The sequence below is a fragment of the Xenopus tropicalis genome, chromosome 6 (assembly GCF_000004195.4).
Source record: "Xenopus tropicalis strain Nigerian chromosome 6, UCB_Xtro_10.0, whole genome shotgun sequence".
Lineage (NCBI taxonomy): Eukaryota > Metazoa > Chordata > Amphibia > Anura > Pipidae > Xenopus > Xenopus tropicalis.
This window is the reverse complement of record NC_030682.2, coordinates 133,928,082-133,942,422: the sequence shown is the minus strand read 5'-3', so window position 1 is coordinate 133,942,422 and position 14,341 is coordinate 133,928,082.

Below are 14,341 nucleotides of genomic sequence, written 5' to 3'. Positions count from 1 at the left end.
GAATATTCACTGAGGATGTTTGACATTTATCTAACTGACCTTATTTCTGTGTAAATGACCCTAAATAAAGGACCCAGCTATTGGTTATACATTCCCATATCACCCAAGTAATAATTACTCTATATACTTGAGTATAAGCCAATCCGAATATAAGCCAAGGTACCTAATTTTACCTAAGAAAATGAGTATAAGACTACAGTGGGTAATGCAGCAGCTACTGTTAAGTTTCAATAATCAAAATAAATACCAATAAAATGACATTAATTGGGCGTACGATATCCTGGCTAATTCGAATTAGAACGACAGGAATAGGCGTCCATCGGTTCAGGGGCCGAATCAACGAGCAGATGCGGCCCCTGATCCGACTAATTTTCAAACCTGCCCGCCCATACACAGGCCGATAAGCTGCCGAATCTGTCTCAGGGACCGATATCAGCAGCTAGAATCAGCCCGTGTATGGGGACCTTTACATATTTTCAATTTGGCGATTGTGCGTTCACGCTCAAAACCTATATCATACTTGAGTAGACCTCAGTACATGTGAGTGCTGACTGAGTGTGAGTGTACTGAGCCCTGTGCTTTGGATTTGCCCTGCTGTGAATGTATAACAAACAGACATAGAATATCAAATTGGGGAGCATTTTTCCCAGTTATCCCCATCTGACCATTCCCAAAACTTGTCTGATCCCTGTAGGCAGGATATTGCCAATCATTACACACAGGTTGGCGCCAATGTATAAGTATGGAGCTGAAATACAGCACTGCTGCTTCCAATACACGTGACTTCCACCCCTCGTTCTTCGCTTTATAAAACCGTCTCAGATATAAATGACTAATTTGATTGCCGACGGAGATCTGCTAATTTTCAGTAAATTAAACTATACAAGTTGCTGCACAAGAAGCGGTAATCATGCTAATTGCTTAAGTAGCATCCATGCCTTATTAGAAAGACAATTATATTTAAATACGCTAACAACACGGACGCAATTTACATTTATAGCATTGTCGATTATTTTCCGGCAACCTTTCTGCCAGCAGAATACATCCAGCAACGTTAATACTTCTCCTGGAAACAAGTGTTGGTTGATTCTTTACAGATGATTAGAGAGGTCCATGGAGAGGAAGAGAAGGAAGTCGATATAGAAAACACTCAGCGAATGAGTACACAAGAACACTTATGTGTAAATGAACGGGCAGAGGTTATTCTGCACAAAGAAACTTTTATCTACACGTTTGTGTTTCTCAGTATGTTTGGGAGCTGCAATACTGGTTGGTCTAGTGAGGAAAAACAATCATTTAAAAAACTGGGCACATTATTTTGAGAAAGAGTAGAATGTTTGATAGACATATAAGCAACATGCATCATGGGAATGAGAGGCCACTGTAAATTAAAGGAACTTCCATTTGAAGCAGCGTAGGGGGTTTTCATATTGAGGGCAGTGAGGTTGGGGAATGCCCTTCCTAGTGATTTTGTAATGGCAGATTCTGTTAATGCCTATAAGAGGGGCCTGGATGAGTTCTTGAACAAGCAGAATATCCAAGGCTTTTGTGATACTAATATCTAAAATTAGTAGAGTACAGGTAGTAGTCAGTTAATGCTTGTGTATATAGTTTATGTATGTGAGTGTATAGATAGGTCAGTGTGGGTCTGTATGTGAGTGGATAGATAGGTCAGTGTGGGTCTGTATGTGAGTGGATAGATAGGTCAGTATGGGTCTGTATGTGAGTGGATAGATAGGTCAGTATGGGTCTGTATGTGAGTGGATAGATAGGTCAGTGTGGGTCTGTATGTGAGTGTATAGATAGGTCAGTATGGGTCTGTATGTGAGTGGATAGATAGGTCAGTGTGGGTCTGTATGTGAGTGGATAGATAGGTCAGTATGGGTCTGTATGTGAGTGGATAGATAGGTCAGTATGGGTCTGTATGTGAGTGGATAGATAGGTCAGTATGGGTCTGAATGTGAGTGGATAGATAGGTCAGTGTGGGTCTGTATGTGAGTGGATAGATAGGTAAGTATAGGTTTGTATGTGAGTGGATAGATAGGTTAGTGTGGGTCTGTGTGTGAGTGTATAGATAGGTCAGTATGGGTCTGTATGTGAGTGTATAGATAGGTCAGTGTGGGTCTGTATGTGAGTGGATAGATAGGTCAGTATGGGTCTGTATGTGAGTGGATAGATAGGTCAGTGTGGGTCTGTATGTGAGTGGATAGATAGGTCAGTATGGGTCTGTATGTGAGTGGATAGATAGGTAAGTATAGGTTTGTATGTGAGTGGATAGATAGGTTAGTGTGGGTCTGTGTGTGAGTGTATAGATAGGTCAGTATGGGTCTGTGTGTGAGTGTATAGATAGGTCAGTATGGGTCTGTGTGTGAGTGTATAGATAGGTCAGTATGGGTCTGTATGTGAGTGGATAGATAGGTCAGTACGGGTCTGTATGTGAGTGGATAGATAGGTCAGTGTGGGTCTGTATGTGAGTGGATAGATAGGTCAGTGTGGGTCTGTATGTGAGTGGATAGATAGGTCAGTATGGGTCTGTATGTGAGTGGATAGATAGGTCAGTATGGGTCTGTATGTGAGTGGATAGATAGGTCAGTATGGGTCTGTATGTGAGTGGATAGATAGGTCAGTGTGGGTCTGTATGTGAGTGGATAGATAGGTCAGTGTGGGTCTGTATGTGAGTGGATAGATAGGTCAGTGTGGGTCTGTATGTGAGTGGATAGATAGGTCAGTGTGGGTCTGTATGTGAGTGGATAGATAGGTCAGTGTGGGTCTGTATGTGAGTGGATAGATAGGTCAGTATGGGTCTGTATGTGAGTGTATAGATAGGTCAGTGTGGGTCTGTATGTGAGTGGATAGATAGGTCAGTGTGGGTCTGTATGTGAGTGTATAGATAGGTCAGTGTGGGTCTGTATGTGAGTGGATAGATAGGTCAGTGTGGGTCTGTATGTGAGTGGATAGATAGGTCAGTGTGGGTCTGTATGTGAGTGGATAGATAGGTCAGTGTGGGTCTGTATGTGAGTGGATAGATAGGTCAGTGTGGGTCTGTATGTGAGTGGATAGATAGGTCAGTATGGGTCTGTATGTGAGTGGATAGATAGGTCAGTATGGGTCTGTATGTGAGTGGATAGATAGGTCAGTATGGGTCTGTATGTGAGTGGATAGATAGGTCAGTATGGGTCTGTATGTGAGTGGATAGATAGGTCAGTGTGGGTCTGTATGTGAGTGGATAGATAGGTCAGTATGGGTCTGTATGTGAGTGGATAGATAGGTCAGTGTGGGTCTGTATGTGAGTGTATAGATAGGTCAGTGTGGGTCTGTATGTGAGTGGATAGATAGGTCAGTGTGGGTCTGTATGTGAGTGGATAGATAGGTCAGTGTGGGTCTGTATGTGAGTGGATAGATAGGTCAGTATGGGTCTGTATGTGAGTGTATAGATAGGTCAGTGTGGGTCTGTATGTGAGTGGATAGATAGGTCAGTGTGGGTCTGTATGTGAGTGGATAGATAGGTCAGTGTGGGTCTGTATGTGAGTGTATAGATAGGTCAGTGTGGGTCTGTATGTGAGTGGATAGATAGGTCAGTATGGGTCTGTATGTGAGTGGATAGATAGGTCAGTATGGGTCTGTATGTGAGTGGATAGATAGGTCAGTATGGGTCTGTATGTGAGTGGATAGATAGGTCAGTGTGGGTCTGTATGTGAGTGGATAGATAGGTCAGTGTGGGTCTGTATGTGAGTGGATAGATAGGTCAGTATGGGTCTGTATGTGAGTGGATAGATAGGTCAGTATGGGTCTGTATGTGAGTGTATAGATAGGTCAGTATGGGTCTGTATGTGAGTGGATAGGTCAGTATGGGTCTGTATGTGAGTGTATAGATAGGTCAGTATGGGTCTGTATGTGAGTGGATAGGTCAGTATGGGTCTGTATGTGAGTGTATAGATAGGTCAGTGTGGGTCTGTATGTGAGTGGATAGATAGGTCAGTATGGGTCTGTATGTGAGTGGATAGATAGGTCAGTGTGGGTCTGTATGTGAGTGAATAGATAGGTCAGTATGGGTCTGTATGTGAGTGGATAGATAGGTCAGTATGGGTCTGTATGTGAGTGGATAGATAGGTCAGTGTGGGTCTGTATGTGAGTGGATAGATAGGTCAGTGTGGGTCTGTATGTGAGTGGATAGATAGGTCAGTGTGGGTCTGTATGTGAGTGGATAGATAGGTCAGTGTGGGTCTGTATGTGGGTGGATAGATAGGTCAGTGTGGGTCTGTATGTGAGTGGATAGATAGGTCAGTATGGGTCTGTATGTGAGTGGATAGATAGGTCAGTATGGGTCTGTATGTGAGTGGATAGATAGGTCAGTGTGGGTCTGTATGTGAGTGTATAGATAGGTCAGTGTGGGTCTGTATGTGAGTGGATAGGTCAGTATGGGTCTGTATGTGAGTGGATAGATAGGTCAGTATGGGTCTGTATGTGAGTGGATAGGTCAGTATGGGTCTGTATGTGAGTGGATAGATAGGTCAGTGTGGGTCTATGTGGGTGCTGGGTTCGCTTGGAAAAGTTGAACTTTGGTCTTTTTTTCAAGCCTATGTAACTATGTAACTTCATGCAGTTATAATAGATCATATATATATATTTGTGGTTGGTAAATTACTGGCTTAATCCTTACTCAGAGTCATCCTGCTGAGGGACTTGCACAGAACAAACCAAAGCCTCTCCGTGCTGCATTCTAACCCGAATGTATTTACCCCAGCAGCCCTTAAAGCACAGTGCTCTTCTAGGACAATGGACATTTATCTGCAACAGTTGGCTAAGCTTCTATAAGGCCTAGAGGTTAAGGGATGAGCCTTTGGGATCTCATGCTAGAGACCCTGGTTTGATTCCCTGTGGTCACTCTTTGTGACCCAAAAAAGTCACCTAATCTCCTAAAGTCCCATCATACCTAGTGCCCCTATAATGGCCTCCTTGCTTGGGCTCGCTCCCATCGTGTAAGATTGTACCAGCAAGCACTCTGCAACCCTTGAAAAAATTGGGACACGATTATTTCTGCATAGGGTTATCCATAATACCATCTAGTGCCTCTTTTTTATACATACAACTTTTGCTGTAAAAACTGCTATGAGTCCCATTGGAGAAAGGCACTATGACATGATACTCTTACCCCCTTGGATACAGTGATATCTCTAAAGGTCCGAAAGACAAGTTGAAGGTAGAAATATATGTAGGGGGTTCAGAGAACCCTTCCCTATGTTCTGCCTGTGACATAGTTCAGCCCGGTTACAGGCAGAACAATAATCCAGTGTGCTGGAAGCCCCAGTGCACTTCTGGGAGAAAAAGAGTATCCAGGAAGTGCCTGGCTTTGGAGCCAAAACCAAAGGTGCGGCCAGCAGGTTAAAGTAGGGCCCCAGATCCAGCCAGAACCAGTGTGATAGAGACTGTACAGGAGATCAGACAGGCTGCATCTTCATCCTGTGAGGAGCTTGGCCCGGAGAAGCCTTGAGACTCGGCTGTAGGAGGAGAGCCCATCCTGCCAAGCTGCTAGAGATCCAAGAGGGGACCGGTGCCAATGTGGAAAGTGTCTGCGCTGCAGAGCAGCCTGTGACCTCCAGTGTGTCTGCCCCTGAGAGCCCCCCGTTAAGTGACACTCCCAGTTCCCAGTACCATTCATGCAAAGGAGACCAGGCTACTGGATTCCAAATTACAGTAACAACCCAGAAAAAAGGTTACATATGGGTGGAGATGTGCAACAAAATTATTCTTTGGGTCTCACTGCATTTTACTGAGCCTTGTCTGTGCCCCATGTTGCCCTGTGAGCCATATCTACCTTATCCCCAGCCACACTCCACTGTTACATTCTTACTCTTATCCGATTATGGTATTTTCTAAAATATTATTGGAAATATCAAGAAGAGGTTAATGGTAACTGTGGGATGCTCAGCGCTCTATAGAAGCCCTACTTATACAACATACTTTGACTTTTTTGGCCTTGGGTTTTTTGCAGTGAGGAGCCCCTAGTGGTAAGCCTAGCCAACTGTATGGTTCTCTCCATGGTATTCCTGGGGTTTAATAGATGCCACTACAACTGCAGCTTCTGCCTACACGTTTATTGACTGTTCCACGGAAATAAAGGTTCTAAAAACAATAACTGTTGTTAATTTGCTACACCTAAACCGACATAATATGCTATTAACCTTCCATCCCCCTCTACTGGAGTAGCCTTGGATAAAGGAGTCCCCACCTGTACCAAGAGCTATAGGAGGCACAATGAAGTAAAGGTTGCCTCTAAATCATGGAATTTCCTCTGCACTGATATCAGCAATTAGAGAATTCACATGGCCAGACATGACTATTAATAATAAGACTGGACATAGGTGCTGCTTCATGAACCCTGAGGGAGAAAAGGAAAGTAGATATATTAGCAGCCCGCTCAGCGCATTGTGTTTAATGGATCACACAGAAAGCTTTGCATGCAATAACTTAATAAAGAAACGAAATAACCATATTTTATCAGTTCTGCAGCAGTTTCCTTGGTTATGGTGTTGCACTATTTTAACATCTTTAATTATATTTTTCTGCTTCAATTTAGTTTCCAAAACTCACAAGCTTTACTTTTTTCTTTCAGTTTAGTTTCCAAAACTTACTTTTTTCTGTTTGTATGGGGAACTGTACGTCGCAGGAATAAAATGGGACCACTACATGTTTTGGACCACATGGGTCCTTCCTCTGCTCTTCCTTCAAAATGCACCAGAGGAAGGACCCATGTGGTCCAAAACATGTAGTACTGTGCATCTCTAAATAACGTTCCCACTTGTTTGCACAGACGTGAGCTCTCGGGTAGGTTCCTTTCACATTTTGATTATACTTATCTAGCTGATATCATATTAGTGACTCCACAGTCAATAACATTATCATCTGCCTATCATGAAGCATGGAGCGCATCGCCTTGCCTTTGGGGGAAAGCATGAGTAGCCAAAGATGGCCGGTCTAGAAACCAGAATCATGGTCAAAACCTATAACATCTTGTACAGTAAATGTTAAACCCATCTGCGACCTGTATCCAGTTACTTTCCAGGAGTCCCCATCCATCCCCAGGTCATACACAGGACTTGCCACATATTTTCAGGCACGTCTAACACTAAGGTGCACAACTGTTTAGTGGGTAGCAAATAGAGGGCACCCAAAACATACAATTAAGTTATAACTCCTTTAGCCTCCTACAGTATCAAGCCTTGAACTTTTCAGTAGCCTTTTTTACTCTGTTGACACTTAGAGGGTCAATATACTGTCAAATATACTTGCAGATGTGAGCTAAGCAATATATATGTATTATATAGAAAACATTTATATTTCTTCCTTCATTGAGATGATTTCCCAGCTTCTCTCTTTTTCCCTTTCCTTTTGTTGTTTCCTCTAGAAAGGAGAGAATAAACAAGGCCACATATCCAAGCGATTTGACACATAAGACTATGTTTATTCACTGGCGTATGATGACTTAGGGCAGCATTTCTACACAGGTTTATATCAAAGCGCAGGGACAAGTAGCTAAGTACAGAGGAAAAACCTAAGCATTTTCTTGTTCATGCCACTTAATGCAGAAGGCCAGAGATATAAACATAATAAAATAGCAGAGTGGGAGAGAAATGAATGTTAAACTTAGAGCCAAGCAAGCAATGCCACAGCACTTACTATCAAAGTCTTCATATTTTTATTGACCTTTCTGCTAAGTCTGACACTGTCAAACACCCACTCTTATTATTAGCTGTGTCTTGGCTTTTCTTCTGATCTTTCAGACTCCTACAGTGGCCCTTTCTGCCATATTATTATTAATATTCAGTATTTATATAGGGCAGACATATACCGCAGAGATTAATATTATGCACATCAGTTGCTGCCCCAGTGGAGCTTACAGTCTATGCTGTGTAACACGAAAAAAACACTCATTAACACATCTGAGTTCTTTTAAATTACTTACCCGTTAAAGACATTCGTTTTTTTTTAAAAAACATATCACTTAATAGTGCTCTTCCATCAGAATCCTGCGTTGAAATCCATATTTCAAAACACAGTCCATCTCAGCCAAGTCATGACTCAGTTACATGGGAGTGGGATTAACAATAGGTTACCTGAAAGCAGTTCTAATGTGTAGCACTGGCTCCTTCTGAGCTCAGACTCAGGCACACTTTACTGCTGCGCTGCAAGTTGGAGTGATATCCCAGTGATATCCCCCCCCCCTCACCCCCAGCAGCCGATCAGCAAAACAATGGGAAGGGAGCAAGATAGCAGCTCCCAGTAGGTATCAGAATAGCATTCAATAGTAAGAAATCCAAGTCCGGCTTAGGACTCCTCCAGTTACATGGGAGTAGGAGAGACAATAGGTTAGCTGAAAGCAGTTCTAATGTGTAGCGCTGGCTCCTTCTGAAAGCTCAGACTCAGGCACAATGCACTGAGATGGCGCCTACACACTAATAATACATCTAAAAAAAAAATAAATGTATTGGTTCAAGAATTAATGGCGGGATCAGTTATTTGCAACTTGAACAATGTAATATATTAATAAAAACTATACTATAAAAATCATGACAAAATCACTTGAAGGCTTTGGCTTCTAAATGAATCTAACACCACTATGCACACTATTGAAAAACATACTGCTCAAATTGGTATACTTTTGTACATTTTTCTATTGCAGAAAAACACAATACCCTATCTAAAAGAATGTACGGACTGTACAATAACAGGGAATGCAGTGTGACTTTAAGGCTTTCAACCATGTCAGAAGACTTTAAAATTACAATGATTTGGAAGCCAATGGATAGAGACTCGAAAATAGCAGAATAAGAAATATATGACATATTTTCTAATACAAACCTTGGCAACAAAGCACCAAGAGTTGCTGTTTGTGAAGGCTTTAATATACAGTGACATGGTTAAATAAGGGCAAATACACAACTGACTTGTATATATTCAGCTGGATATTTCTAAGTGCTCCAAAACCCTACCAGGCCTGATTTGTTATTATATATATTACATGCATCGTGTATAGTATTGGTTATAATCATAGCAGAGTGCCCTCATTTCAAGTAGGATGGTATATATTTATACTGTATATACATATTTCTGACCAATAGGCACAGCCTTCGGGCCTTCTAGGTTCCAGCCCCAACAATTTACCAACCAGTGAACCAAGGTTTGAGATGATAAGAATACTTTGTCATATCAGTCATCTTGTTATTGTCCCAACAGCCATTCAGTGCAACTGACCTTCAAAGTGGTCATCGAGGAATATCTGTAGAGTGCACACCCGCATTCATTCTTAGCCTATTTGGAATTTAGGATAGGTCGACCTATTCAACCCGTGCACCTGCGCTCGGCAGATAGAAGATGCGTTCTAAGGCTTAGAACAAGTCTTCTATCCACCGAGCACAGGCCACGCCCCCCGTTATTTTTTTTTTTTTTTTTTAAAGATTTGGCAGCGAGCCAGATGCAGCCATCAAAAGAGCCACATCTGGCTCCCGAGCCATAGGTTCCCTTCCCCTGCTGTAGGGGAAACCCAATAAAGAAAACAATGGAAATGTCTTTCATAATTCAATTATGAATGGTCGATGATAACACACTGAATCTTTCCAACTCAGAGCTGACATTAAAACCAACAACTTTCAGATATTTCCCAGTGTCTTCACAAAATCTGACCAATAGCCTGCCTACGGAACGGTTGCGTTGTGCAACCCAAGTGATCCCTACTCTCTTCATCCTCTTCCATCTGTTGTACCAGTTATTACACCATGCATATACACCGAGACATCTCCAACCCTACTAAATACAGTGCTCCCTTCATGCATCACTGAGTGCATTAATGACCCCCTACAAATGTCTTCCAACAGCTTCTGGGTGTCAAAATCAGTCACAATGTAGCCCAGAAGTGGAAGGTTAAGTAAGATGGAAAGGTTAAGTAAGTTGCCAATTACTATAATAATGAAGAAAAGTTCTGCCATTTAGGCTGCTCCGGGAGGGATTACGGCAGTGGCTGCTGCTGATAAGAGAGTTTCTTCCCAATTAATGGAAATGGATTGAAGGTCAAAGAAAATGGAAAGAAGGATAAAAAGGGACGTTGCATTAGAAGAGCCTGGATCTAGATCTGTTCTGATATTATAAACTGGCTTAATAGCCATTGATGGATTAATATTTGTGTCACACTTTGAAGAAGAAAGGAAGCAGCGGCCATATATAGGCCTTTAGCCCTGAATATTACCTTTATATCTTCTGTATGATAATTTCCCCGGCTCTTTGAACACATGGCGGGGAATAAAACATGAATTTATGCATGTGGACACAACGTATCCCCCCCCCCCCAATCTCTATGAACTCACCTTTCATGCTCCTTCAGGCTGATTATGCACCGGCTACACAATAAATGAGCTAAAGATACTGAATAAATTACTGTACATCAAACGTGAAACAATGAAACACAGACGGAGTCATATGTTCCTGAACCCCCCATAGCCACAAACCCAGACCGCTGGTTACACAGCTGCAATTTGTATCCTTCTGCTTTGGTTATTCTTAGGCTGCCAAGGGTAAGGGTAATGTTTTTACCCTCTGTATCTATATCTTCCCGTTATCTCACCCTCCATAGGTAGTGAAGTATGTTATGTTCTGGGAACAGAAAATTATTTTTCTCTCTGTTTGTATGAATGAGAGCTGCCATGGGAGAGGCATTTTTCATAGACTAACATTAAGGCAATATAAATAGTGATGGGTGAAATTTTTCGCCAGGCATGGAATCGCAGCGAATTTCCACGTTTTGCCATTGGCTGATTGTTTCGCGAAGCGGGTGAAAAAAATTGGTGTGGAAAAATTCGCTGCACATCCAAAAATTGTCGCAAGAATAGTCGCGCGTCCAAAAATTGTCACAAGAATAATCACGGGCATCAAAGCAATAGTCGCACGTCCAAAAATTGTTGCAAGAATAGTCGCGGGCATCAAAGGAATAGTCGCGCGTCCAAAAATTGTAACAAGAATAATCACCAGCATCAAAGGAATAGTCGCGCGTCCAAAAATTGTTGCAAGAATAGTCACGGGCATCAAAGGAATAGTCGCGCGTCCAAAAATTGTCACAAGAATAATCACGCCCATCAAAGGAATAGTCGCGCGTCCAAAAATTGTTGCAAGAATAGTCGCGGGCATCAAAGGAATAGTCGCACGTCCAAAAATTGTCGCAAGAATAATCATGGGCATCAAAGGAATAGTCGCGCGTCCAAAAATTGTCACAAGAATAATCACGGCCATCAAAGGAATAGTCGCGCATCACTAAATATAAGTATTAAGCTGGCCATACACCCACCGATAAAATCATACAAAACCTAGTTTTGTACAATTTTAGGACCATGTGTGGATTTAGAATAATTTTTGTACCATGGCGATCGGTTGTTTAATTGATTGGACAGGTTAGAAAATCTTGGTTGGACAACCATAAAATCTGTGCATGTATTGTGTATCTGCCGATATCCTTGGGGGCCTACAATGGAAGTCACTTTCGTACCATTGGTGCCTGCCAATTATTTCATGTTCAGAACATCCTCCAGTTTGTTATTTTTAGGGCTTTATCCTACAATTTCAGTCTGAATGTTAGTTTTAGATCATTGCATTTAAATTTACAGCCGATATCAGAAAGTTTGTTGGAAGAAGACTAAAATCTGACCGTGTATGGCCGGCTTTAGAGGCATATACTATGGCAGTTATATGTATTAATGCAAATGGAGTGTTCTGCAGACACAGTAGGCTATTCTGACCCTTATGTTATGGTATTTTTTGAGTTAAAAGGCATGTGACGTGAAGTTTCTGTGCCATTGCATACATGTAGCTCTCTCCTCTCTCCATTCCTACTAGAGAGCCAGTCCAAAGGAGCTGCATTTCACAGCATAGGATTCTCCCCTACTATACACCAACTCACTTCAGTCTCCACACATAGGGGGCTTTTAGATTTTTCTCTCCCAGACTTCCACTTTAACTCCAGGGTTTCTCTTACCTGAGGACCTTACCTTTGGCTCCCAGCACTCTCAATGAGTGGGTTCCAAAAAGACTGAAAATGTCTTCTACCCTACCTTTTAAACCTATAGGGGATATCACCTGAAATATACAGGACAATGGGTTATGCCCACGCCACCTCTCCAAGTGCAGTAGATAGGAAATACTTGCTCCCATGATAGAAACAATTTGCACAACACCAGCAAAGTGGCACTACTGGATGTCAGGTTTACTCCACATGCAATTGCTATATTGTGCTGGTTTTAAGCCAATTGTTCCCATCACATATTGGGACCAGGCTGACTGTCCAAACCAAGCACCAGACTTCTCCTTGGAATGTTTTCATGTATCCTGGGACTTTTTTCTAGGAGGACCACTTCCTCACACCCATAACTAGCACAGACCCCCACCCTCCCTTTAGACCTATTAATGAAATGGGAGCTAAAACAGTAAGGAAGAATCCCTACTAACTTGCATTTCTATTCCTTTTTTCCCTCTTATCCCAAAGGAAGTAAAAAATAACATCACACCATGGACCTATTCTTGACTATTCTACAGCTTTCTGATTTGGCTTCTTGTCCTTGGTTCAAACCCAGCCTCTTCTAATAACCTTTTCAAATCAGATGAATTGACAATAATTCCCCGTGCTACACCCGGAGTCTAGTTCTCCGTATGCCAGCCATATCTACTCATCTGTCTCAAGCATAACGACAAGTATAACAACATTCTCTTTATTACATCTCTAGGGCTCATTGGCACATTACTTTGTATATATATTTGCAAAATCAGTTTCTAAGTTATAGTTGTAGTATCTAACTGGGTTTTCCAACATCCATCCCTTCAGCTACTCTTGAACTCACATAGCAAACCTGTGTATAAGGAATTATGAAAGGAGATCTCACTATCTAAGACTTTCGCAACCTCTAAGGCACCGTTCTGGGCTTCAGCTGCTGATCCTCTGTCTCTTCATGGCAGTCAGGCACGAAATACATCAGACAGACATCTGCCTCGAGCTACATGGTCGTAGTCTTACAAAGTTAAAAAGCATTGCTACTACTGATCAGAACAGACACTTTATGTTGCAAGCATGTTTGATTTAAGGAACTAGATTTCGTATATGAATGTTATAATGTTCCAAGAATATATTTTGCATTTAGAGATCAGCAGTGTTGAATTAATCATTTGTTAATGGAAAATGATTCTAGCAATTTAAAGGTTTTATTCCGCTAGTCTAATGCAATAATTATTCTAAAAAGTTTTAAGGTTCTATTCCTCTATTTTAATGAAACATTTATACTATCAGTGTATAGGTTCTTACCAGATTGTAGGCTCCGTTTTACTATTCTCATGCAATAATCATTCTAGCCATTTGTAGATTCTCTTCAGCTATTTCCATGCAATATTCATTCTATCTGATTGAAGGTTCTATTCTGCTATTCTCAAGCAATGATTCTAGCAGTTTTTAAGAAGCAGATATTGCAAATAGTTTATCATATGTAGAGTGTAGTGTTATTTTCAGTCCTGTCACCAGGTGGCGCTGATGAGTTAGGGAATCACACAAGAAATACTATATAAGGCAGTGATCCCCAACCAGTGGCTCAGGGGCACCAACCCCTTGGATGTTGGATGTTGCTCTCAGTGCCCCCAAACCAGGTAGTTATTTTGAATTCCTCACTTGGGGGCAAGTTTTGGTTGAATAAAAACAAAATTTCCTACCAAATAAAGCCCCTGTAAGCTGATAGTGTGCATAGAGGCTGCCTAATAGCCAATCTTAGCCCTTATTTGGCTCCTCCATGAACTTTTATGGTGCTTGTGTTGCTCCCCAACCCCTTGGATGTTGCTCTCAGTGCCCCCAAACCAGGGAGTTATTTTTGAATTCCTGGCCTGGGGGCAAATACTGGTTGCATAAAAACCAAGTATAATGCCAAACAGAGCCTCCTGTAGGCTGCCAGTCCACATAGGGGCTACTAAATAGCCAATCACAGCCCTTATTTGGCACCCCCTGGAATTGTTTTTATGTTTGTGTTGCACCCCAATTCTTTTTACATTTGATAGTGGCTCATGGGTTAAAAATGGTTGGAAATCCCTAATATAAGGGAAAGGGCAGTAGGCTACTTCTTTTTTGGCTGAAGAGAAGAAGAAATGAATGATATCAGGAAGCCCAAGGTTACCACCTCAGAGAGGCACTAAGGAGAGTAATTAAGTTAAATAGTAATAGGTTAGTTTCATGGAGCTCACTGTAGGCTGTGAGAGAGATCAGCCAGTTACTTGAGCAACTGAGGCTTCAACAAAGAGATAAATATGGGTCAGCGCCTCAGCAGTACCT